Source organism: Protopterus annectens, chromosome 8.part0 (genome assembly GCF_019279795.1).
Source record: "Protopterus annectens isolate FY-2018-M chromosome 8.part0, PAN1.0, whole genome shotgun sequence".
Lineage (NCBI taxonomy): Eukaryota > Metazoa > Chordata > Ceratodontiformes > Protopteridae > Protopterus > Protopterus annectens.
In genome coordinates, this window is record NC_056741.1 from 1,535,039,532 (window position 1) to 1,535,063,241 (window position 23,710).

A 23,710-nucleotide genomic window follows, 5' to 3' on the forward strand; every position below is an offset into this window, starting at 1 on the left:
GGCACAGCTGCAGAGTTAAGTCTTCAGCCGAGTGCCCAAGTCAAGTCCTCCACCACTCTGTCTGTGAAACCAATGCTTCATGTCCCTGATCCAAGTAGCTGACACATACATACTGTGAGATTTGATCCCCCCCACACACACCTGGGAAAGGCTGCCACAGATTTACCCACTGTGCCTCCTCCTGCCCAGATTATAAAGTAGCTATCACTGCCAGAGGGCACTACAAAGCCAGCTACATAAGGCTCTTAAAAGTGTACCAAATTATAATGAGTGAAATTAATATTAACACAAATGGTAATGTTGACCAAACAGCAAGGCTTTCAGGAGTGGCCAGAGTTATCACCAAATAAATACATACAAATACTCTCAGAACTTAAATATATACAAATACTCTCAGAACTTACATATTTTTCTAAAAGGACCAGCCACAGTGAGAAGTTTAAATATATTTAATAATAAAAAAACATGAAAATATTACATATCTATCTACACCAGAGTTTCAATCACAGGAAATATTAAAAATAACACAACTGGACAGATTCACACAGTTACAGAAAAACAATACATAGATATTCTTACTATAATTTCCTAACTAGTCTAAAAAGTACTATTCCCTGGTCACTTACTAGCACAAGGCAAGATGAAGTGGGTGAGCGGTCTTCCTCTTTTGTCACATTCCAAGAACAAACTGCTATTGAGACTTCAGTCTCCTCTAATATTAAAACATTATTTCTATACAGAATAACATCACATGCATCTCATAATCTATCTTCTCATTCCCATGCAACCCCCATTGCTAGAAGCTGTCAGGATTTAGCACCTATGTGTTACCATACACACAGATAGAGCTTTGCTCAGATCTGCTGCTGCTCTTGGAAGTCATAAAACAATTTCAAACCTCTACACCCCAGAATAGCAATTAGCACCCTGCTAAAGACAATATAGAAGGCTTTGTAATACTTGGTTTCCCGGACATTTTGTCTCTGGATGCAACCAGAACTGTAAGATGCAATCTTTATTAATTTAATTTCAACTATTTTTCAGTTTGCTGCAGCTGGCTTGTGATTAACCTATTCCCTTTCAGTATCATCTGTTGAAATGTATACATTTATTTTAGTTACAATAATGCATGCACATTTCTTTTCTTCCCAGTAGTGCACACTGTTGATACATTTTAACACAAACAGCTTTACAAATACATTTTTCAACACAAGCATCTGCACAAATCAGTTTGATATACAAATGACATATAATTCTCTACAAAATTCCAGAAAGCTGTGCTGGCTTATATTATACATCCACTGCCCTATTTCTCTTGGCATAGCTGGTTGTACCTCCTGTCATCACACTACATATCAGACCTTTTGGGGCAAGACAGGACTTCAAAAATGTGGAATAAGCCCTGATGTTATTTATAAAGTTATTAATGCAAGGGTAACTTATCATAGTTACAGATTAATCAAATCTATGGGGAGCAGATATTGCACTTTATAGAAGGAATAGCTCCCTCAGGGTAGTTATACATCTGCCATGGGCTAGAAAAACATGATGTTTGGAAATCTTGAAGCCACAGTTTGCCTCACTGGAGAAGGTAATGGTGGGAACATGGAATGGAAACCATGGAGGAAACTGCGCCTGATTGAGATGGTTACCTTTTACTACACTTTAATTATTCGTTAACTTAGTACTGTCCAGATTATACATCACCATGGAACTAAACTGAAACTAAACAGAATAAAATAAAAATGGAAAAAAAATGATAAAAATGAGAACATTAACTGAAGAGTAAAAAGTTAAAAGCAAATATTATTGAGTTTATTAATAAATGAAGCTGGATAAAGAAAACGTAAGCAGTTTGCATTCATACAGAAAAATGAAGTGCACTGACAAAAAGATTCTTAGGCATAACTATGTTTTTGTCAGATGGTAGTGGTGATCCGCACTAAACTGTAATGACAAAAAGGAGGGATAGTTACAATCTATATAAATGTTAAATGTTTGTGCACATATGGCAGGTGTACAGTCCTACTGCAGAAGAAATACAGATTTTAGGATAGAGTCATGGTTTATGGAGGAGTCTTAGATTTAAAGATGAAAAAATATAGCTGTCTTAAGAGTTACAAACATAAGGTGCTAGTGTAGAAGGTAGCACTTGCAGTTAGATCCACACTGTCCAGCTTGGTGCATATAAATGGCTGAGGAGAGTTACCCATCTGCACCATAAACTCCATAATAACAGAATTATGCTGGTGCAGATATTTCACAAATTACTACACATAGATCCCCATTTCTAAAAAAATGGAGGAAATACAGAAGGCTCGAGTCAAGTCTGGTGTTCCATCTGTAACCCAGAGGGTAACTGGACTAACAAGAAAGACAGTACAAAGGATTTGTCCTGATAAAATCACTTTAACTAGCAGGTCTACGAGACTGTCTTTCTGTCTTTCTGATACCCTACATGTGGGAGGAATAAAGATGCCTTGTTGAAGTTTCAAGTAGTTTATTCAGTTAAATAGGTAGATGGATGACTATTGCATTCATCATGTCAGTTATTTACATTTCTAAAAAAAATGACAATGATACATTCTTAGAAATGTAGTTTCTGGAAGGACAGACCTAACATTGGCTTACCATTGGAAGTTTTATTTCATAGGTTCATAGGCTCATAGGAGGTTACTAGGCTAGGTTAATGGCCCTATGGCATTACACGCCTAGCCATGTTATACACATGTTCCCTAATTGACCTTGGTTAGATGGTCATTATTTGCAGAGTAAGTCTATAATCAGCACGGACTGACCCTGTCCATGAGGGACATAGGTGCCACCCCCAGGATGAATTTATGGTCTCCCATCCAGTTGACGAGGTTGTGCTTAAATAGGTTCATTGAGGACCTCTGCTTCACATGAACTGGAAGTTTATTCCAGAGGAATGGCAATCTCTGGGAGATATAGCTGTCTCTCCATATTCTGTTAATGTCACAGGCTAGATTTAGATTCCCTGGAGTGAGTGACTCTTGTCCCATTTGATTTGCGGATGTGCTGTATTTCCATTAGGACAGGGTCAGAGACTGCTCTGTATGCCAAGGACAAGTTGCCTCTCAGCAGCCTTTGGGATACAGAGTACAGTGACAGAGCTTTCAGTCTTTCCATGTAGGTCATGTCTTGGAGGCACAGAATTTTCTTGGTGAGAAGCGTCTGTGGTCTGTCCAGCTGCTGCATATGCCTGGCAAGGTACATACAAAAGGGTGCATTATATTCTATTAGTAGTCTGATGAAGGTCAAGCAGAGAGGAGTTATAACATCCTGAGTCTTGGATGCAATGCACTTACTCATGAGATGTGCAACGTAGAAGGCTTTGCTTACCACTCTGGACACATGGTGAGCAAAGTTTAGACTGCTGTCAAAATGTGTTCGCAAATCTCACACCACTGGGTATGAACTTAGCAGGGTGCTGTCAATATTGTAATTTGCAGGGACATCCTCTTTGCTAAAGTGGATAATAATGAACTTTTTTGAATTTAGTTTTAGTCTGTGGCTTTGGCGCTGATCATTTGTCTGTGTTAGCCCCTTTTGTAATATGTGAACATCATGTGGGGACTCATTGATTGTGCAAAGTTTGCAATCATCAGCAAACTTGGTAAGCCATAGGCCATCTACTTTACCTGGACATCTGAGAACTAACTCAGATACTAATGGTATGCCACTGGTAAGTGGTCTACAGGTAGAAGTGGAATCCACAGCATTGAAAGTATGTGTTCTGTTGGTGAGCCAGTTGGCTACCCATTTAGTGACATATGGGTTAATCCCCAGCTGGGAGAGTTTCTCAATGATACTTGAGAGGGGGACTGTGTCAAAAGCCTTGGCTATGTCAAGATGGGCAGTATGTGCTATTTTGCCTTCATCCAGGGCTTTGGTGACATTCTCAAAGAGGTCCACCAGATTCAATAAGAATGAGCTAATGATCTACCCTTAACAAAGCTAAACTTTGTCAGGTCAAGAGTTTGAAGGTCACCTATGTCCTTGTGAATAAGGTCCATGAGGATTTTTTCCATGGCCTTGCAGATAAGGCTGGTTAGGTTTATGCTTATGGGTCTATAGTTCCCAGGGTTGGTTGATGGACCTCCTTTGTGCAAGGGGATTACTGTTGCTGTTCTCAACACTGTTAGAACAAATCCAGTGCTCAGGCTGAGGTTAAAGATAGTGCTAATTGTTTCTGCTATGTCATGTTTTAAATTGTTTAGTAAGCAGCCTGCAATATTATCTGATCCTATAGAGGCCATGTTTTTGGCCTTAGAGAGCATGGATATCACATGGTCTTTGGTGATACTAGGTAGAGGACTGGTGTCAGATATGCTTGTATGCTGGCGGGGCCAGGAGGGGTGAAGTTTGCGTCAAATTTATCATCTAGCAGGTTGGCAACTTCCTCAGCTTTAGTATGAGAGTTCGGCACATAGTTGGGCATTCCCTTTTAGATTCCAGATGTAGCTAAAGAATGCCTTATGACTGTCATTAACTAAGGATGCTAATTTGGCTTCTTAACTAGCTTTAGTGGACTTTACAAAATGTCTGATTTGTTTGTTCCAACTGTGGAAGGTATTCTTCTTCTGCTGAGTAAGTTCCCTCTTGTTCTTAGACATGAATTTCCTCCTTTTGCTATATAACCTATTTATATTGAGGTCCACCAGTATGGTCTGTTTTTTTGCAGGAAGACCTGGTTTTGATCCGGTCAGGTACAGCTGAGTCTATACAGTTGCTTGGGTGGTTATACAGGGCATATGTGTACTTCTCTGCATAGGATTTATTGTTGGCTGTGTTAGCAGGGGGTTTGAAACTTTTTATGCTATCACCTAATAGGCTGTATTTGTTTTGAAGAAATTTTTCTGTTTTGTTTGCTCCTGTTGGGGTGTCAGGTCTGATCATTACTTTGAATGAGACATATTCATGGTCTGACCTTACCAGGGAGGACAACACTCAGGGGGTCGCACAGTGCCCCCCCCCCCATGTTGGTCAGTACTAAGTGTAGGACATTTGAGCACCTTGTGGAGTGCGGACTAGCTGTTTCAGGATATTTGTACTGACAAAGTCCAGGAACCTTACAGTGAGAATGTTTGTGCTTGTGTATGTTGCCCAGTCGATGGAAGGACAATTGAAATCTCCCATGACCAAAGCATTTGGCTGTGTAGTGAGTGACTCTAGTAAGCCCAGGTAGGTGGTGTGCTTCTCTTGGTTCATGGTTAGAGACCTGTAGCTATCAGTGATGTGGTAGGGTGTTTTACCTATAATTACTCAGACCTAGAGGAGCTAAAGAGAAACATACTGTTTAACCAGGCCTTAATGAAGATGGATACACCTCCAGCTTTGGTTCTTTCATGCTTATTTTGGGGTCTGAACATGTGGAAGGCATTGTAGCCTTCCACATCTGGGGTGCTCTCTGTGGCCTTGAATAATGTCTCAGTGACTGCACAGAAATCAGCATCTTTCATGGTGAGGAGTGCTTCCAGGGACTGCAGTTCCTGTTTAGTCTATTATCATTAAGCAGCATAACCCTGAGTTCGTCTCAAGTGGATTTTTTCAAGTCAGAAATTTTGTTGTTTTGATGCTTAAAAAAGGCACTATGGGGAGGCAAGCACTTTTGCCAGTATCCAAAAGCCTAGAAGAGGCAGGTGAAGACCATCTCTGGCAAAGCATGGTGGACTGTCAACCATGTCTTCCCAGGCTGACAGACACTGGATCCCCCTTGACTGACACCAGAAGCTAAGCCAATTGTAGAAGTCAGTCATTTTTTTGTTTATACTGTGGCATCATCCTGGTAAAAGTAGAATGCTGCTTAGGGCTAGGGTCATACCTGCTTGGGACATGTAATATGAGAGTTCAGTCATGTGTATTTTCATATAATACAGAGAGGTACAGCTCATATAATTCACCCCAATACATAATATGACAATGTCATAACAATAACCGTTATGTGATGTGGGTGTGTGCATGATTAGACAGATCCTGGCACCTAACAGGCAGCCGACCATGACCTTCTCCTTGTCCAGTCTGGTGAGGGGGACATCTGTGTGTCTCAGTATGGAGTCATGACCAGGACATTTGGTTTTGAGGTGTTTTTCCTTACAAGCTTATTTGCTGAGACATTGGTGTGTGTTAGTGGATTCCTTTTGCTTTGCAGTGTGTGCAAGTGGTTTGCACTTGGGAGGTCTCTGATCTTTTGGAAGACTTCTATTGAGTACCTCCATGTATGTGGGTTTATGTGTTGTGACCTTGTTTTGTATGAGAGGTGATGTGTGTGTGTGTGTGTGTGTGTGTGTGTGTGTGTGTGTGTGTGTGTGTGTGTGTGTGTGTGTGTGTGTGTGTGCTGACAACGTATTTGATGTCCGGTTTGCTGTTGCATGGGAAAATTGATTTCAAATTCAGTGTAATTGTCTCTCTTACATATTGTATTTGTTTATTTTAGGAGTAAGTGGTTGTCAGTACACGAGGGAATTACTACATTGCAAAGCTTCTCAGTGTGCAACTGAGTTTCCTGCAGTGCAACAGGGAAGTTTGGGAGGGTTTACTAACAGATGACTAGGAGAAAATTGTCTTTCAAGGTGTTTGCATTTATACAGGGCACCTCTGAACCCCATTGCATGGTGCGCAGTTACGTGCAAACACGAGGCTTAAATACAGGTGAAGTTAAACAATTTTAAGCTAAGCTACCAATGAGAAAGCCCACAGTGAGCTTTCCTCTAGTAATCCCCAACTCAGATGAGGCTCAGACTAACCACTTCTACCACAAGGGTGCAGGCAAGGCCTTCCTAATGTAAGATGGCTGGAATAGTGCTTAAGTCTAACAATACAGTGTATATTCAGCAGATCTGAATCTAGTCTATGCTATGTATGAGCTACTTAAAGCAACAGAATAGTTTTTTTTAAGTGTCTTTCATCAAAGAAGAATTGGTCAGCAAATGAAAACTGAGTTTTTAGTTTATGGTAAGATCTGCAACAGTTTTATAAAGGTATTTAATATGGAACAAAAGGTGATATCCCAGCTAAAGACATTGTATTACAGAATGTTTTGTTAAATAAGTTTGATTTTCTCCAGAATATATGTGAGGTACTGATATCTCACTATCTGCAAGTGACCAAAACTGCATTCAGACGTATTTTGCTGCTCTCATAAATATCCAGTTAAGAATAACAAAATCAAGGACAGTTTAACATTTGATTAATTGCACAGGACAGACATTGCAATGATTTAGATGGAGCCTATGATCTGAAATAAATTTCAAGGGGCAATGTAGTGACATGTTTTCAGTTTACCCCTACCCCCATTTCCCACCCTGCCTTTCAACATCTACACTTTTACTCTTCATGACCACACCCTTTCGCTTCAGTCCAACCAGTCAACACACACACACACACACACACACACACACACACACACACACACACACACATTACCTAATCAACATACGGCCCCTAGAACATAAAAACAGTCCATTACTGTACGAGCACAATCACTTACACATTCACATCCAAAAGCATATTTCTCCTGCTCCTGTATAACTACTCTGCTTCACATATTGTACACAAACTAACCATCTACCTTTTCCCACACTATTGTAAGAATTTCGCATACTATATTATCTCAGTTTTACTCCTCTTTTCACTTACACACACCACCTTCTTCCACAACTATCCTGTATCACATAAGTTTTCTCCTACAAACCCATACCCTGACAAATCCTACACTGTACCCAACTACCTTACCATCTCTTCTCAACTATTTCAACAGAAAAAAAATATTCAAACAGAAAATAATAAATATATTCACATACAAACAGACAAAAATCACCAAACCAACAGACCTACTCTCCCTAACACCAATCTTCAAAACTAAACATTACTACCTTTTAACAATGTCTGTTAAATGCTACTATCATTTTGACAACTCTACACCCAAACTTAGTGGTGACATCTACTCTAATCCAGGACCCCCTCTAATCCACAACTTACTCAAAACCCTGCCAAAACTAACCCACCATTACTTCCACACCCATAAACAAAATAATTCAACTTACTATTGCTAAGTATTAACTTCCAGAGCATCTGAAACAAAGTTCAGGATTTCCACTCATGCATTGCCCACTATTCCCCCGGCATAATAGTGGCAAAAGAAACATGGTTAATGCCAGAAACAAAAGCCAATGAAATTCTGCCTTCAGGCTTTAAAGTGTATAGATTAGACAGAAAACAAAAATGTAGAGGTGGAATAGCATTTATTTTCAAAAACTCTCAATGTTACCTATCAATCTGCCCCCAATTTCAAAATGCAGAGATTCTAATAACACATCTAAACATTAATAACAGAAAAAACATTTGAATTTCTGCTGTATATGTCCCTCCAGACACACACACACAAAAACGAATATAGAGTCCACATTAGACTGGATAATTAAACATAAATAAATAAATAAATAAATAAATATATAAATAAATAAATAAATAAATATATAGTCTTTAGCTCACTAGGAAACAGCTACTGACTTTTGCAATGAGGCAGCAAAAAAGTATACCTAAACACATAACCTTCAAGCAAGTTCGTAACCTAACCAATTTCAACTCAGAATGTTTCAACCCAAACCTAAAACACTATAACTGGAATTCCCTTAAAACAATGTCATCAGTTGATGCTGTGTCTCATTTCAACCAAACAGTCTTAAACATACTAAAGATACTAAATGAGCATGCTCTCCTCAGAAATAAAAGGGAAAGATCACACCCAGCTCCATGGCTAATAAGATCAACCGGGAAACTTCTTAGACAGAGAGACAATGCTTGGAAAATTTGGTCTTTAAACAAAAAAACTGACTAGCTTTCAAACATTCAGACACCTGATAAATCTTTCAAAACAACATATTAATAAAGGCAAAAAAGTTTTTTTTTTTTCCTAACCTCCAAATAACCAGCAAAATAATCCCAGATATTTCCTGTTCATGATACAAAATCCATTCCAACCAGGTCAAAACGCCACCCATCCCCTTCAAATATTGACTATGCAGAAAACATTGTAATTCAATTTAATTCCCACTTTGTAATCTCTGTTCTTTCCCTTATCAATCCAAGTAATACACCATTTTCCATTCCAATAGCCTCTCTGCTCAAAAAAGCAATATACCCCAACTCAGTTTCAAACCTGTTCCTGCTACAGTAATAAAAATATATCTAATAAATATCAAACCAACATCAACACCTGCATTTAATATTCCTTCTGAATACCTGTAAACCCAAGATGAAAGCATAGCATACCCTATGTCCATCCTTACTAATAGATCCATAACATAAAAATATGTCCCAGACATCTGGAAAAAAATGTCATCATTCCACTCCACAAAGGTGGAAATTCTACAGCGTTAACAAATTACAGACCTATTGTCTTATTAAAAATTCTGGAAGAATGTGTCCATCACCAACTACTCTAACTCTTTATCAACAATAACCTTCTATCCAACACCCAATATGGCTTCTGTCGAGCTCATAGCACCACAACAGCCCTCCTAAAATTTACTAATACAGTTAATGTTTACAGGACTAATACTAATCTGGTATTAACCCTATTCCTCGATCTATCCAAAGCTATTGATACAGTATCTCACCAAAAACTTCTTAGTGAACATTCCTCCCTTGGACTCAAAAACCCATCCCTTATCTGGTTTCTTAGTTACCTAACAAGTAGACAACAAGCTGTAAACTGGCAACAGGTTTCTCATCTTTTCTATCAGTTACAGTCAGAGTACCCCAAGGATCAATATTAGGGTCACTCCTTTTCAACACCTTTACAAATAAACTTTAAACTGCATCAAAAGATGCAAACTTAGTCAAGTATGGAGATGATGCTACATGCATCTTCTCAGCACTAACACTGGAAAAACTGCAAAATATCACACAAAAGGCATTCCTCTCCACATAATCCTGGGTGTCAAATTCAGACCTACTGCTAACTGCTAAGAAAACCAAACTAATGCTCTTTACCCCCCCCCCCCAAAAAAAAAACACAAAAGAAAAAGCAAACATTTCATATTTTATCATCAAACCACACAAAAAATGAAACTGTCCCTCAGACCAGACTCCTAGAAGTCTTACTAGTGGCAATCTCAAATATGCACTGCACATAGTCCTGGCTATAAATAAAACCCATAGAAAACTAGGCTGCCTTTATAGAGTCTAACAGTTCCACAGTAGCAATGCAAGAAAATCTATTGCAGAAACCAACCTTGTCCCCTTCCTCTAGTATGACGCTCCTATCTTCAAAAATTGAAATACCACCCTTTAAGCAAAACTAGTCTCCTGTTACAACAAAATAACTAAATTTGCAGTCAGCATTACCCAATCAACACATCGCTGTAAAGCACTAAAGGACTTAAATCATCTGGAAATCCCACAATATTTCTCTTACTCCCAACTTATAACTGCCTACATCTATATACACCATCCAAGCAAATAGGGAGACCTATGGCAATAATATATTAGTACTAGTAATTTAATATCCAGCAATAAATCCCTTCAGGTTATAAAATATATAACAACTCTGCTGGCGATCCTCTCTTCTCCCAGCATGCCAGCAAGCATTGGAACTCCATGCCAGCTCAACTAAAACCAATAGACAAACTGAACGGTTTCAAAATAACACTAACTAACACCTACATAAAAATTGCCTATGCTCCCATAATACTCCAGGGTAATCTCTGAATTCATTCAAACATTCTACTACTAGGCCTCATTTAACACTCCTTCTCTCTCTCACTATAGTCTTAAACACTTAAGATGCATCCCTCCCTTTTATCCTCACATTTTCTTATGCCACATCATCTCTATCTCTTCCTACTACTTCCTGTCTTTTTATATCTACTGACCTTCCTTTCATGAATTTAGTTTCTCACACATACTCACAACAAAATCCTGTTTAGCCTTTCTTCCATCTAACGTTTTATATTACTTTATCTGTTATCCCTATGCACATTTACTACTAATTAATTAATTTCAGTGTTAATCTCTGTCTCATAAAATATTACCTATATGTGAACTACAGCTTTTGACTACTACTTTGACCAAACTTTTATGCTTTGTTATTAACCTAAAAATCCAAAACTATCACTTTGTACATACAAGTGTTTTCTCCTTTGCTGCTATAATCTTTATAGCAATTTATATGTGTTGAACAATTTTTAAAGGAATGCAATGAATGTATTCAATCTATGTACATGAATGTACTATACTGTATAATTTAGTTATAGCTTTAATGTAACTTTTCTGTATAAACGCTGTATCAGTTTGATACTATTAATATTATGTAACATGCCTTCTGGGATACTGGCTTGAATGTCTAATAAATAAATAAATACCAAGCAAGACCGAAACTAGAACGGATCTCTGTGGCATCCCACTAGTTACAATTCTACATTCAGAATGGGAACCAGCAGCTTTCACAACTTGGGATCCATTGGATAGCCAATTTAAAATCTAGATGACAATGTAAATATTTACATTAAGCTTGTCTAATTTTACAATAACAGCAGGGAGGACGGTGTCAAAAGTCTTGGTCAAGTCACAAAAAGTAGGGTGCATAGCAAGACCACTGTCCACAGCCCCTGTAACCTTTTCAAAGTAGCTTAGCAAGTTCAGAATGCAGGACCTGCCCTTCCCAAAACCAAACTGATTGAGTTTTCTATATGTTACATGGCTTTGCATATAAAGTTTGTGAGGATGATGGGTCTGTAATTTCCCAGGTCTGAAGAAGGACCACCTTGAGTACTGGCATCAGAGTGGCTGCTCTACAGGCATCAGAACTAACCTTGCAGATGGCTAAGCTCAAACAGTTAAAGTAGAGGCTCATTCAGTGCACTGATTATAATGTATCCTGGTATATTGTCCAATTCCATGGAAGTATTACTTTTAGCCTTTAACAGTGATTTCAGGGGAAATGAAATTCTCATGGACAGTGGAGGCAACAATGTGGATAGAAGGGATAAAGTTTGCACAAAATTTGTCTGCTAATATATTAGATATCCTTGGAGTCAGAATGTGTGATATTAGTATGGATAAGCTCAGTGCATTGTTGGACATTATTCTTTAATTTTCTGACATAACTAAAGAAATATTTGTAGTTTCCTTTGGAATCTCTTGCAACTTAACTTTCATACTCTGCTTTACATTTTATAAGTGCTTTTAAGCTCCTTGCTAGCATTTTCAGTGCAGTCTTGAGGTAGAGAGATGGGGATTTCTTGCATCTTTTCCTTAGTTTTCTTTTTTGTTCTACAGTGTATTAATATGGGGGTTCTGCTGCAGAGACTTATTCCTGAATATACCATTATATTTAGGGGGATGGGTACTGACTTTTCTATGCAACTATTCGGGTGCTGGTAAACGTCAAGAGGTGAATACGGCAGCCTTCTCAGCCGGGTCAGTTTGCAAGGGATTGCTGGGAATTTTGCATAAGTCTTTTACAACTGAAAGTAGGTTTGCCTTGGAGAAACCCCTGAAGATAGTCTCACACTAAACCTGACAGCGAAGATGACTACTTTGTTGTCAGATTTAACAAAGGATGAGCAGATGCAAGTTTGGGTGCAGGCAGGGGCTAGGTTGCTTAGAACAAGTTCACGGATACTAGATCCTCTAGTGGGTAGTTTTACAATTTGCTCCAGTGTGTTGGTATTAATGGAGTTTGGGAAATGCTATTTTTAGAGGTGTAACTGTGCCAATCATTGCTCGGGTAATTGATGTTCCCTAGTGAGAAAGTATTTAGTTGGATATTTAATGCCTCAATGGTGTTAAGATAATTTCTGTAATCTTAGAGTGACACTGATGGGGATCTGTAGCTAGCAATGAAGTAATTGTTGGATTTGTTAAGGGTGATTTTGACCTCCATGAGCTCCAAGTTATGGTTTGGTAATTTGATATGAAAACATGTTTTTTTAATACTATAGATACTCTCCAAACGTTACCAAAGGACATAATAAGTGCTAAACCCTGGTAAGGAGGGTGTGCTGTCATTGCATTGAAACCATGGCTCAGTAACTAAATAAATAAATATAAATGTATTCAAGTTGCACCAGGGCCTCAAGTTCTGCCATCTTTTTTTCACTCTCCTAGTACCAAGTAGTGCCATCCTGATGTTGTCTAAATTTGAGTTTTCATTTTCTGTGTAGGATATCTATCAGGGGGGAGTTTGCCTAAAAAGGATTTTAGAGGTGCACCAAGGGAGTTAGCTTGTATGCAAAAGCCCTAGTATGATAGGTGTAAGCCATACCTCGTGAAAGAGGAAATCTTATCTACCTTATCATCACATGCAAACACATAATGGATCTCCTTAGAATAGTACCAACTTCTTAGCCAATTGTTAAAGCTAATGGGTCTATATTGTATGAATGAAAGTTCATATAATTGAATGCTCTAATCAGCGAAAATCCCAGAAATTCAAAATGATATTGTGGGGGGTTGCAACCCCCCCCTGCTAGATATATATTCCAACTCCAAGATCACATTACAGTGAGGAAAGGGCAAATACTCCATTCTTCAGTGTACTGTGATCCTACAGCACGCATCTCGATTTCCGGGATTTTCGCTCATTAGAGCATTCGATTACATGAACTTTCATTCATATAATATAGACCCAAGCTAATTATCTTGTCTTTGTATGTAGGCATCTCTTTGGGTGAAGGTAAGATACTACTCAAGACAAGAGTCTTTCCTGTCTCTAACAAATGCAAAGTAAGTTCCATCATGTCTGTCTCTTCATATCCCTCTAGATGGAGCACCTCAGCATTCCCTCACATATGGGCCACCGATACACAGTCATATTTGTCGGACTTAAGGGAACTTAGTGCTTTTATAACATCACAGATCTTGGCACAGGACAACTAGCTTATTGTCAGACTGTTCTTCTCCAGTCTAGTGAGTGTGGAGTCTGTATGCCTAACTATAGAGTCACCTATGACTAATACATTTTCCTGTGTGAAAGCAGACTTAGTGCAACTAATGAAAATGGGCAAATATTTTTAAATAGGTTAAGGGGAAGTGACTTCACAAAATTATAACTTTATATTTACTGACAATTGCCAATTAAAGAGGAGAGGGAAGGAATTATGCAGTCAAATTCACATACTGGTGGACATCTAGAGGGACAATGAGTAAAAAAACACAACAACTCCAGACAGGGATGGTGAAGAAAATATAACTTCTCTGTGACTCACAAGGGGCACAGCTTTGGTTTCTTTCCCAGTTTAAATATGCAATAATCTTTCAAGGAAAAAGGTTACAAAGGTACAATAAAAATGGAATGTATGTCTTCCAAATTTTCAAGTTTCAAAGTTTCAAATTTTTTATGATCAAGACCATAAGACAGAAGTTTTGAAACTTCAAACCATTTAAATGGAGATCATCGTACAGCGCAGAATGGTATATTCACTGTTTTCCTCACTGTAGTGCAATCTCAAAGTTGGTATATTTAATTTGATTTGCAGGGGATGTGGGAGGGCTGCAAAAATGTAAAAAAAATTTTTTTTTCATTTACATTTCAAAGTTTCAAAACTTTGATGTTATAACAAATTCAAAGTTTTGAAACTTCAAAGTTTAGAAGTAGACCCATATATATATATATATATATATATATATATATATATATATATATATATTTATATATATATCCCTATCAGTTATCAAAGTTTCAAAATTTTGAAGACCATATGGCTGAGACCATATGTTCGAAGTTTTGAAACTTTGAACACTCAAACACTTTGTATTGAGATCGCTGTACAGTGCTGAACTCGGGACTTGCCATTTTCCTCACTGTAGTTTTTTCTCGGAACTGGTATATTTAAGTATCAGGGGGTGTGGGGGGTACAGGGTTGGGGGCTTGTCCCCTGTATAACTGTTCGGATATGGGTTACATTCAAGTAATTTGTCACTTTATTTAATTACAGCTTATCTAAAAAATGTGATGAAATTACAGTTAGTCTAATTATATTCTCCAGATTATAATACTAACGATATGGAAAGTTTATGATTTTTGATCAATGGTATTAATTTTTTTATACAACTATAGGCAATGTTGCACTTTGCTTAATCACAGTGATAGGGACTGTGTGAGATGCTGGTGCACTTCCAGTGTGTTTTTTCCCTTTTTTCCACTATAGTTTAATCATGGAGTTGCTATATATATAACTTAGGGTGATGTGGGGGTTGAAGCCTTCCACATGGGGTGCAGTGGGGTTTGCCCCACTGAAAATTTTTTTTTCTTAATGCTTTTTGACTTATGTTGTTTTAGATGAAGTCTGTTTAAATCAATCATACTTATATTAGTTGTGTATAGATCAAATTACACAGATGTGTGAGGGTGTGTGTGTGCATCTCTACATTTATATCTATATATATGTGTGTGTATAATATATATATATATATATATATATATATATATATATATATATATATATATATGTGTGTGTGTGTGTGTGTGTGTATATGGTTTACTATCAAAATCCTGAAACAGATGTTGTCAAGTGATCACATTATTGAAAAAAAAATACTGAAAATAAAACATCAGAAAGGCAAAAATAACTAACCTGGTAATGTTGACCCGTCCCTATTCGACAAAGTCAACATTACCCAGTATACCATTCCTTTCAGTCAGTTCCAATTAACATTTTGCAGGGGGTCAAGCCCCCCTGCACCCCCTACACCCCCTGCTAACTATATATGAACCCCAAAATCACACTACAGTGAGGAAATGGGTACATTTCCCAATTTCCTCTGTACTGTGATCACCAGGCAGAACATCGAACTTACAACATCGAATGCACACTAACATTCGTTGTTGTGGAGGTGACCATTTTCAGTTCAGTCCTCAGTGAACTGTAAATTAGCCTTTTGACCATTCCCAGTCCACGTGGATGCCATCTGAAATTTTGATAGTAAACCTCTCTCTCTATAAAAATATATAAAGTACATACACTTAAATCAAGGCACAATAGCTTTCCAGCCTTAGGTGGGGTAAGACATCTCCATCCCATAAGGAAAAACAATAGACCACAGGGAAAACTGGTACTTGTGACCAAGAAAGCTGCTGGCTGAGAATCCTGAAAAAAAGTCAGGAAAAAAGAACCTTGTACTGTACACAAACGTAGTTGAGACTTTGGAATAATCAAGCAATTATAGCCTGTTTAGAAATCAAAACTTTATTGAAAATCAAATAGATGAGCACTTTCATTCTTAAATCCAGTTTACATGACATGTAGTATTTATTTGCTTTAACACAGACATCATTGTCACTTCACTCCAGCTGGGGTCATAAATGTATGTCACAGGCTGTTCATCCAAGCTACAGTAGGATAAGTCTCACCCTTCATACCTGTTCTCCATATCTATTCCCAGTGATAGCTATGTGCTGTATTCCTATCCTATGTGGCTAGTGCCTAATAGATATAAAGTTTTATATAAATCTTGTCCCTGGCTATGTGTAAGAATTAGTACATCATTGTTTCTGTGATGTGATATGCAGATGCTATTTGCCATGTTTAGATGGTGTAACAAGTACTAAAAAATTTGTGACAGTAAAATTAAAATCCTTAATTATTATCCTGTAGTAAGCATAACTGCAGCTAGTCAGGACAATCTGACTGAACCTGTGGCTGGGAGCACCTACCTTGTATCCTTTATGCCAGGAGCAGACACCCTTTCCATGACAGGATGAATTCAACTGTCTAGTGATATATCTATTATAAGTGCGTTCAGAGATTAAAGAATAGGCCCTGTATGTGCTAGGACAAATTGCAGCATTCTATGAAAGTGAACTGAGGGTGAAATGAGGAAAGACATAACTGACTTCTTCTTCAGTTTGTTCCATATAAATGCTGTCTAAACAGGTACATTATTAGAAGTTGTCAGTAACATGTGTCCTATGTCCTAGCTGCCACAGAACTCATCCCTATAAAACAGCAAAGTGTAGTTCCCACCCTGGGAATCAATGAGCCTCCAAAAAGTGTGTCCTGTACCAGTGCCTGTTGCAAAAATCCTTGGCAGAGATGTTTAGGGAGAGTGGAAAAATATGCAGCTGTATGGACTGTCTAGTCCATGGTAATATAGTGAAGTTACTTGATCAATAAGTAAAAGCATGATTCTACTAGACACAGGTTTATTTACATCACATTTTAAAGTAACAGTTCTTTTCACATTACAATAATAATTCTAGGTACAGTTTTTGCTGCAACATTATTTACATTATTTTGTGGTAGTTTCACTTTTGAATGTGTGTGTGTGTGTGTGTGTGTATGTACATGATGGCGTGTGTGTGTGTGTGTGTGTGTGTGTGTGTGTGTGTGTGTGTGTGTGTGTGTGTGTGTGTGTATGATGACAATCAGCAAATGCAAAAAAAAAAGGGGAAGCCAACATAAGGAGCAGAACCCGCAAAGAGGAAAAAACTATCATTAGGACAATTTTTTGATAGTATACACAGTGGAGTACAGTTGACATTGCCAACTGAGTCCCAAAAGAAGAAAGGACATTTTTCTTTACAAATAATAAAATTAAATAAAAGTATAGACACAAAATACTTGAGAGCTGGTGTATTTGCAAGCATTAATAAAAGAAGAAAAAGTACTCATGGTCTGAATCTGTGGCATAGAGGAACGGAGTCCTGTGTACAACCTAGACAACCCAGATTTGATTAGCAGCTTAGGTACTGGAGGCACTGGGTAGGGGGTGAGACTGATTGGCTTACATTAGCTCATGCATACTGGGAGGAGAGAGACTGGAGTCCTGTGTAATCAGGGACATAATACAGTAGAGGCTGGAATGTGATCTCATGACTGAAGAATTGCTTCCACTTAGTTGCAATGGATGGGCTTGATTGGAATGGCAGCACGGGCAGTGATGCCTGTGACATCATGCATGTTGTATCCAGTTAGGATGCCCATCTCCTGTATACTAAAAAATCTCCATCCTTAGGAGAACAATGTTGCTCTCTCAACAACAAGGTTGTTCTTTCTCTCCATGGAGATGAAGCGCCCACCTGCATGAGTCTATTGCTATAAAAAAGTTCTTCTACATTGCACAGCTTATAAGCAAAGGGATTGTGCTTAAAGCTAGAGATGTCATTGTCCCCCTTTTCTCAGCCTTTATTAGGATAATGATTGAATATGATGCTCCCTTTGGCATGTGTCTGTCCAGACACATGAAACGAATGGAACACCCACAGGGATATCTTTCTAAAATGATACAAGGCCTAAACTATATGTCCTACTTTGAGCGACTCAAAGCCCTGTCACTATACTCTGTATCCAACAGACTGCTAGGAGGTGACCTGTGTCTGGCATAAAATGCATCCTCTGACCCATTACTGATGGATTTACTCATCTCAGCAAGTCAAATGACATCAGAAATACTCAGTCTAGGGACCTAACCCTCTTCTGCATCATCAGCAGAATAGTTTGGAGGGACAGGCATATCTTGCAGAGCCTAACACTGTTCTGGAACAGACTCTCCATCCACATAAAACAAAGTTCATCACTGTCCATATTCAAATCCAATTTGGATCTATGGTTAGGAAACAGAAAATGTACTTTAAAACTGCCCTCTTTGCTTCTAATGGACAAAGGCAGCTACTAAATGGTTCATCCCATGTAAAGGTCCCCTCAAATTATCTATGGTATGATCCCAGTTATTCTCATTAGGGGTAATATATAATTATTGACAATGAGATGCATAAGACCAATCTCTAACCAAATGTGATAGGTTAATTTGAACACAAAAAGGGAAACTGGCTAAGCTTAAAATGGTCCACAAGGGCAGCTAGCTTCGTAATTACCTATGAGCCTGCCATGTCTTCAGCATTTCATAACTGAAAAAATGCCCAACTTTTACAAGTTTGTTTTTGCAAACAAAAGCTTTGTGTGAAGTATGTACTGAGTTCTGTATTTCATACTTTCTTCAATGATTCGAATCTGCTAAACTGATAAAATATTGCTTTGTTATCATGATATGCTTACCAGCCAGAAAAAGTATAAGGGACGCTATGTAGATCATTCTGAAGAAGGTGTCTCCTGCCAGACAGTATTTCAGAACCTGCAATAAGCAAACATATGGAACTGTAAGTGATATCACAAAGGCAGTATTCACTGGCATTTGCTAACAATATTATGCTAAAAGTAACATCACTGGCTCTCTGAAAGTCAATGTTTCAGCAGTATAACAGTATAGAAATAATAGCACAAACTTCAAGTAGGGATCTAGTAACCAATATACGATAATGTCTGGAGACTTTAATGATAAAACAGATATAAAACCATCCCATACATGCCCAAGATAGTTTGCAGTGAAACTTGTTGTTCCTTGCGTGAAAAGCAAAAGGCTTTTTACATGCCAGTCAAGGACTGCGCATTGCGTCTCCCAGAAGATTTCAGCACACTCCCTTATTTCACTCTGCAATGCTTTATTCTAAATCTAGACTATGACATTGCAGTTAGCTTTTATCTCTGTCTTAAAAGACACATGCAAGGAGTGCAAACTGACCTATCTGACTACATGCCAGATCAGCTTCTGGCATCCTAACTGTTATACTTTTCCTGTAGAAATAGCTATGATAAAACCTTTACAAGCTAAATCATCTAGATGAGAAATACTCACAGGTTATTAAAAATAGAAGCACAAGTAGCTTTAAGCTCATATGTTGCTGGAAGTCCATGTTTATCCAGATTTTAGAATTGCCAAGTAACAAACAAACTTAGCTCATGGTTGCCAGTCTCTACTCACACTCCTGAATCCCTACACTGAACCCAAATTTTTTATTTATCACTTTAATTTGAAGAAAGATGGTATGAAGTCCAAACGTTCCTTTCATGATAACCCCTTGGGGTATTCAGGTACTCAAAATTAAGGTACCTATTCACAACAGTATATCTGGAGACAAGTTCACCACTTCACATTTTGATACTGTAATAACATTTTTTTTCTTAAATAAAAAGGCATTCTGATGTGCATATTAAATACACAAATACTAGTTTAGCAATAATGTACAGAGACTCTTGGAACATATTCAACATCACACAGTGCTGTAGAGGTAGACTAAGGCAATCTGTACCTATTCCTCATTACACAGTTTACGTATTAGTTCTTTTTCACTTGACGAAGATCGTCTGTACCTATTCCTCATTACACAGTTTATGTATTGGTCCTTTTTCACTTGAAGATCGTCTGCACCCATTCCTCATTACACAATTTATGTAATAGTCCTTTTTAACTTATTTACTTTATTTTACTTATGTGTTGTTTTCTGGGTTATCCAAATAGGTTGTGGCCCATTTTCAATGGAGGCAAATGAAAAAAGCTCCATGAGAAAATACAGTGCAAAACTGGAAATGAGCAGTTGCACTACAGTTATTGAACTGAAAGGTGAAGACTTTCATTTGTTTGTTTGTGTCTTTCGGCTTTTCCTGGTTAGGGGTCGCCACAGCGGAACTCCGGTCCGCTAATGATTGGCAGTTGATTTTTACATACCGGCTTGCCAGGCCTGATGCACAACCTTCAACTAAGGTACACCCATTCACGCATGTCTCCATGCAGAAGACGCTCTAGCTGAGAATCGAACCGGACAGCGTCTTACTGTGAGGCGACAACGCTACCACAGCACCACCACCCACTGAAGACTTTCATTTGTAAATAGTCAATAATTTCAAAACATTTTGTCAGGTAGAATTGTGCAGAAAATGTAACATCTTAAATAATCATTCACAGTTGTGATTTGCATGAAATTATAACTGAATACCTATTTGAAACATGGAAGTAAGGATTTGTGGTACAAAACTGAATGCATGCCTCCAGCATATTTAATACATATAACTCAAAGACACGTGTGTAAGGCAACTATCAGCTTCATAAACATGGTTGGAATAAGTTAGCTGCATTACCTGCTAGTGGACAGGTAATACCATTTTTGCATAGTGGTTAGATATCATCATTAGGATCGCACTACAGTGGGGAAAAGGGCATATACATTTTACTTACCCAGCAGTACTTACATTCAGTGAAATGTGATTCGGTGAAATGAGATTTCAGTGATTTGAGCTTTCAGTGATTTGGTGTGAGAGAACTGAAATTCAGTGAAATGTGTTTTCAGTGAATGAAAGTAGACCTATATATATATATATATATATATATATATATATATATATATGGGTCTACTTCTAATGACCGAAACGCCGATTCGCCGACAGTGAAATCACCGACACGAAACGACCGACAACGCAGTTGACCGACACGCTCGAATCCCGACAGACGGAAGACCGACAAGGGGAATGTGTAAGCGCGACCTGGTAAGTATGCGATAGTGAGGGATTTAGGAGTAGGGAGCAGACAGGTAAGTGTGCAATACTCAGGGATGTAGGGTTAGGGTGTGTGATAGGTGAGTGTGCGGTAGTGTCGGAGCTTGGGGTTCGGGGTGTAAATGAGTTAGGGTTAGGGTGCAGGTAGGGAGAGTGTGCGGTAGTGTCGGAGCTTGGGGTTAGGGGTGGGTAAGTGAGTTAGGGTTAGGGTGCAGGTAGGGAGAGTGTGCGGTAGTGTCGGAGCTTGGGGTTCGGGGTGTGTAAGTGAGTTAGGGTTAGGGTGCAGGTAGGGAGAGTGTGCGGTAGTGTCGGACCTTAGGGTTAGGGTTTGGGTTAGGGCTAGTGGATATGTGTTGTAGTGTACTGTGTTGTTTACGTGTAGTGTGTCGGTGTTATGGTGTTCGGTGTTTCGTGTTGTCGGGTTTGTGTGTTGTCGGTTTTCTGGCGTCGGTGATTTCACTGTCGGCGAATCGGCGTTTCGGTCATTAGAAGTAGACCCATATATATATATATATATATGTGTGTGGATCCACTTTCAAATGTCGAAATTCCAAAATCTCGACTTTTAAAAAAAGTACCTAAAACATCAAGATTTCTGATTCTTGACATTTAAAGGTATGTTAAAAAAAGACAGAGACTTTCAAGCAAGTGTTTGCAGGGGGACAAGCCCCCTGTACCCCCACCCCCTACTTAAATATACCAACTTCGAGATTGCACTACAGTGAAGAGAACGGTAATGCTCCTGTTGGACTTACCATTCTCTTCACTGTAGTGCGATCTCAGAGTTAATCTAATTAAATGGGTGGGGTGCAGGGGGCCAAACAGTTTCTTTTAGTTTATTTATTTCTTTTTTTAACCCACTTTTAAATGTCAAGATTCTGAAATCATGATGTTTTGGGTACTTTTTTTAAAAGTAGAGATTTCAGAATGTCAACATTTAAAAGTGGACCCTTTTATATATATATATATATATATATATATATATATATATATATATATATATATTAATATATATATATATGGATTCACTTTATAATCTCAAAATACTGAAATCTTGAATTTCAGCATTCAGAGACTATAAAGCCGGACATTCACAATATCGAAACCCCAAAAATGCGAAATTCAAAATCGTGACTTTTAAATACACCCTCCACTACTCAAACATAGATACACCTTCCTCCCCACACTACAACAAACCAACAAAACACACACAAACATAACACAAATATATTCACCTACCCCCATACCCCTGCTATTTATATATACTAACTCTGAGGTCGCACTAAAAAGACAAAGACACTAAACACACTATTACATGCTCTTTATTCCCCTTGCACAAACACACATCACATACGTAGAAACACCCCCACTCTCAACACTTACACACTCACACTCTTAACTACCTACCCTAACCTACACCTAAAACTTCCCAACACACTCAAATCCTTACCTAAAGCCCTTAAAAAACAGCACTTACCTGAATCTCCAGATATTTCCACACAACGGCAGGCAAACCATATCCCACAGCACACCGCACCTTACAAACAAAGCAAATCCACCATAGCGCACCACCACAACTGCAGATTTGACATTTCGAATTCGATCAAGTGCAGTTTCACTCAACTGCACTTTAGGCACTTTCTTCTTGAGATACCGAAATTCGACATTTCAGTATTTTGAGATAGTAAAGTGCTTATATATATGTGAGCAAGTGTGTGTGCATATATCTATCCATATATATATATATATATATATATATATATATATATATATATATATATATATATATATACATATGTATGTACATACTCAAAATACAACAGCAACAATACGAAAGGCAGCTGAAAACCGCAATGTAAAATTGTAAACAGCAAACTGAAGAACAATGCAGTCACCACACTGTGGATGTGGGTGTAAACTTTAATAAAAGACAGTAAATTTAATTAAAAGTATGAATTCATATTTAGCTGATAAGCACTTTCAAGTTATTACAGCCCATCTTCAGATCTAATGCAGAAAAGTATTTAAATTAAAAGTAACCAATCATAAAAGATCTGATATTTTAAAACCTCCAACATCTATCAATCTGATGATCACACCAGAAATGTTGAAATCTTACTGTTTGTTAATCATTTCATTTAAATGAAACTGTTTTGTAGACTGAAGCAAACACAATAACACCACTTTTTATTATATAAAATTAAAATCTAAAAATGATAAGCGTTTTTGTTTTTGTCTTTAAAAGCTTCATCAGATAAATACACTTGGGTCACGATATTGTTTAAACCAATTCCATAACCATGCAATTGTCACACCCTCCAAATGGGCCAATGAAAACCTCATTCTTTAAGGAACAT

General features: G+C 38.0%; 1 long non-coding RNA gene across 1 annotated transcript in view; it reads right to left on the reverse strand.

The window, feature by feature from the left end:
• LOC122809544 overlaps positions 1–23,710 on the reverse strand; it is a 277,981-nt gene that overhangs the window by 133,720 nt on the left and 120,551 nt on the right. Inside the window, exon 2 of the long non-coding RNA XR_006365922.1 lies at positions 19,023–19,098. This is a non-coding gene — a long non-coding RNA (uncharacterized LOC122809544). The remainder of the gene's footprint in view (positions 1–19,022; positions 19,099–23,710) is intronic.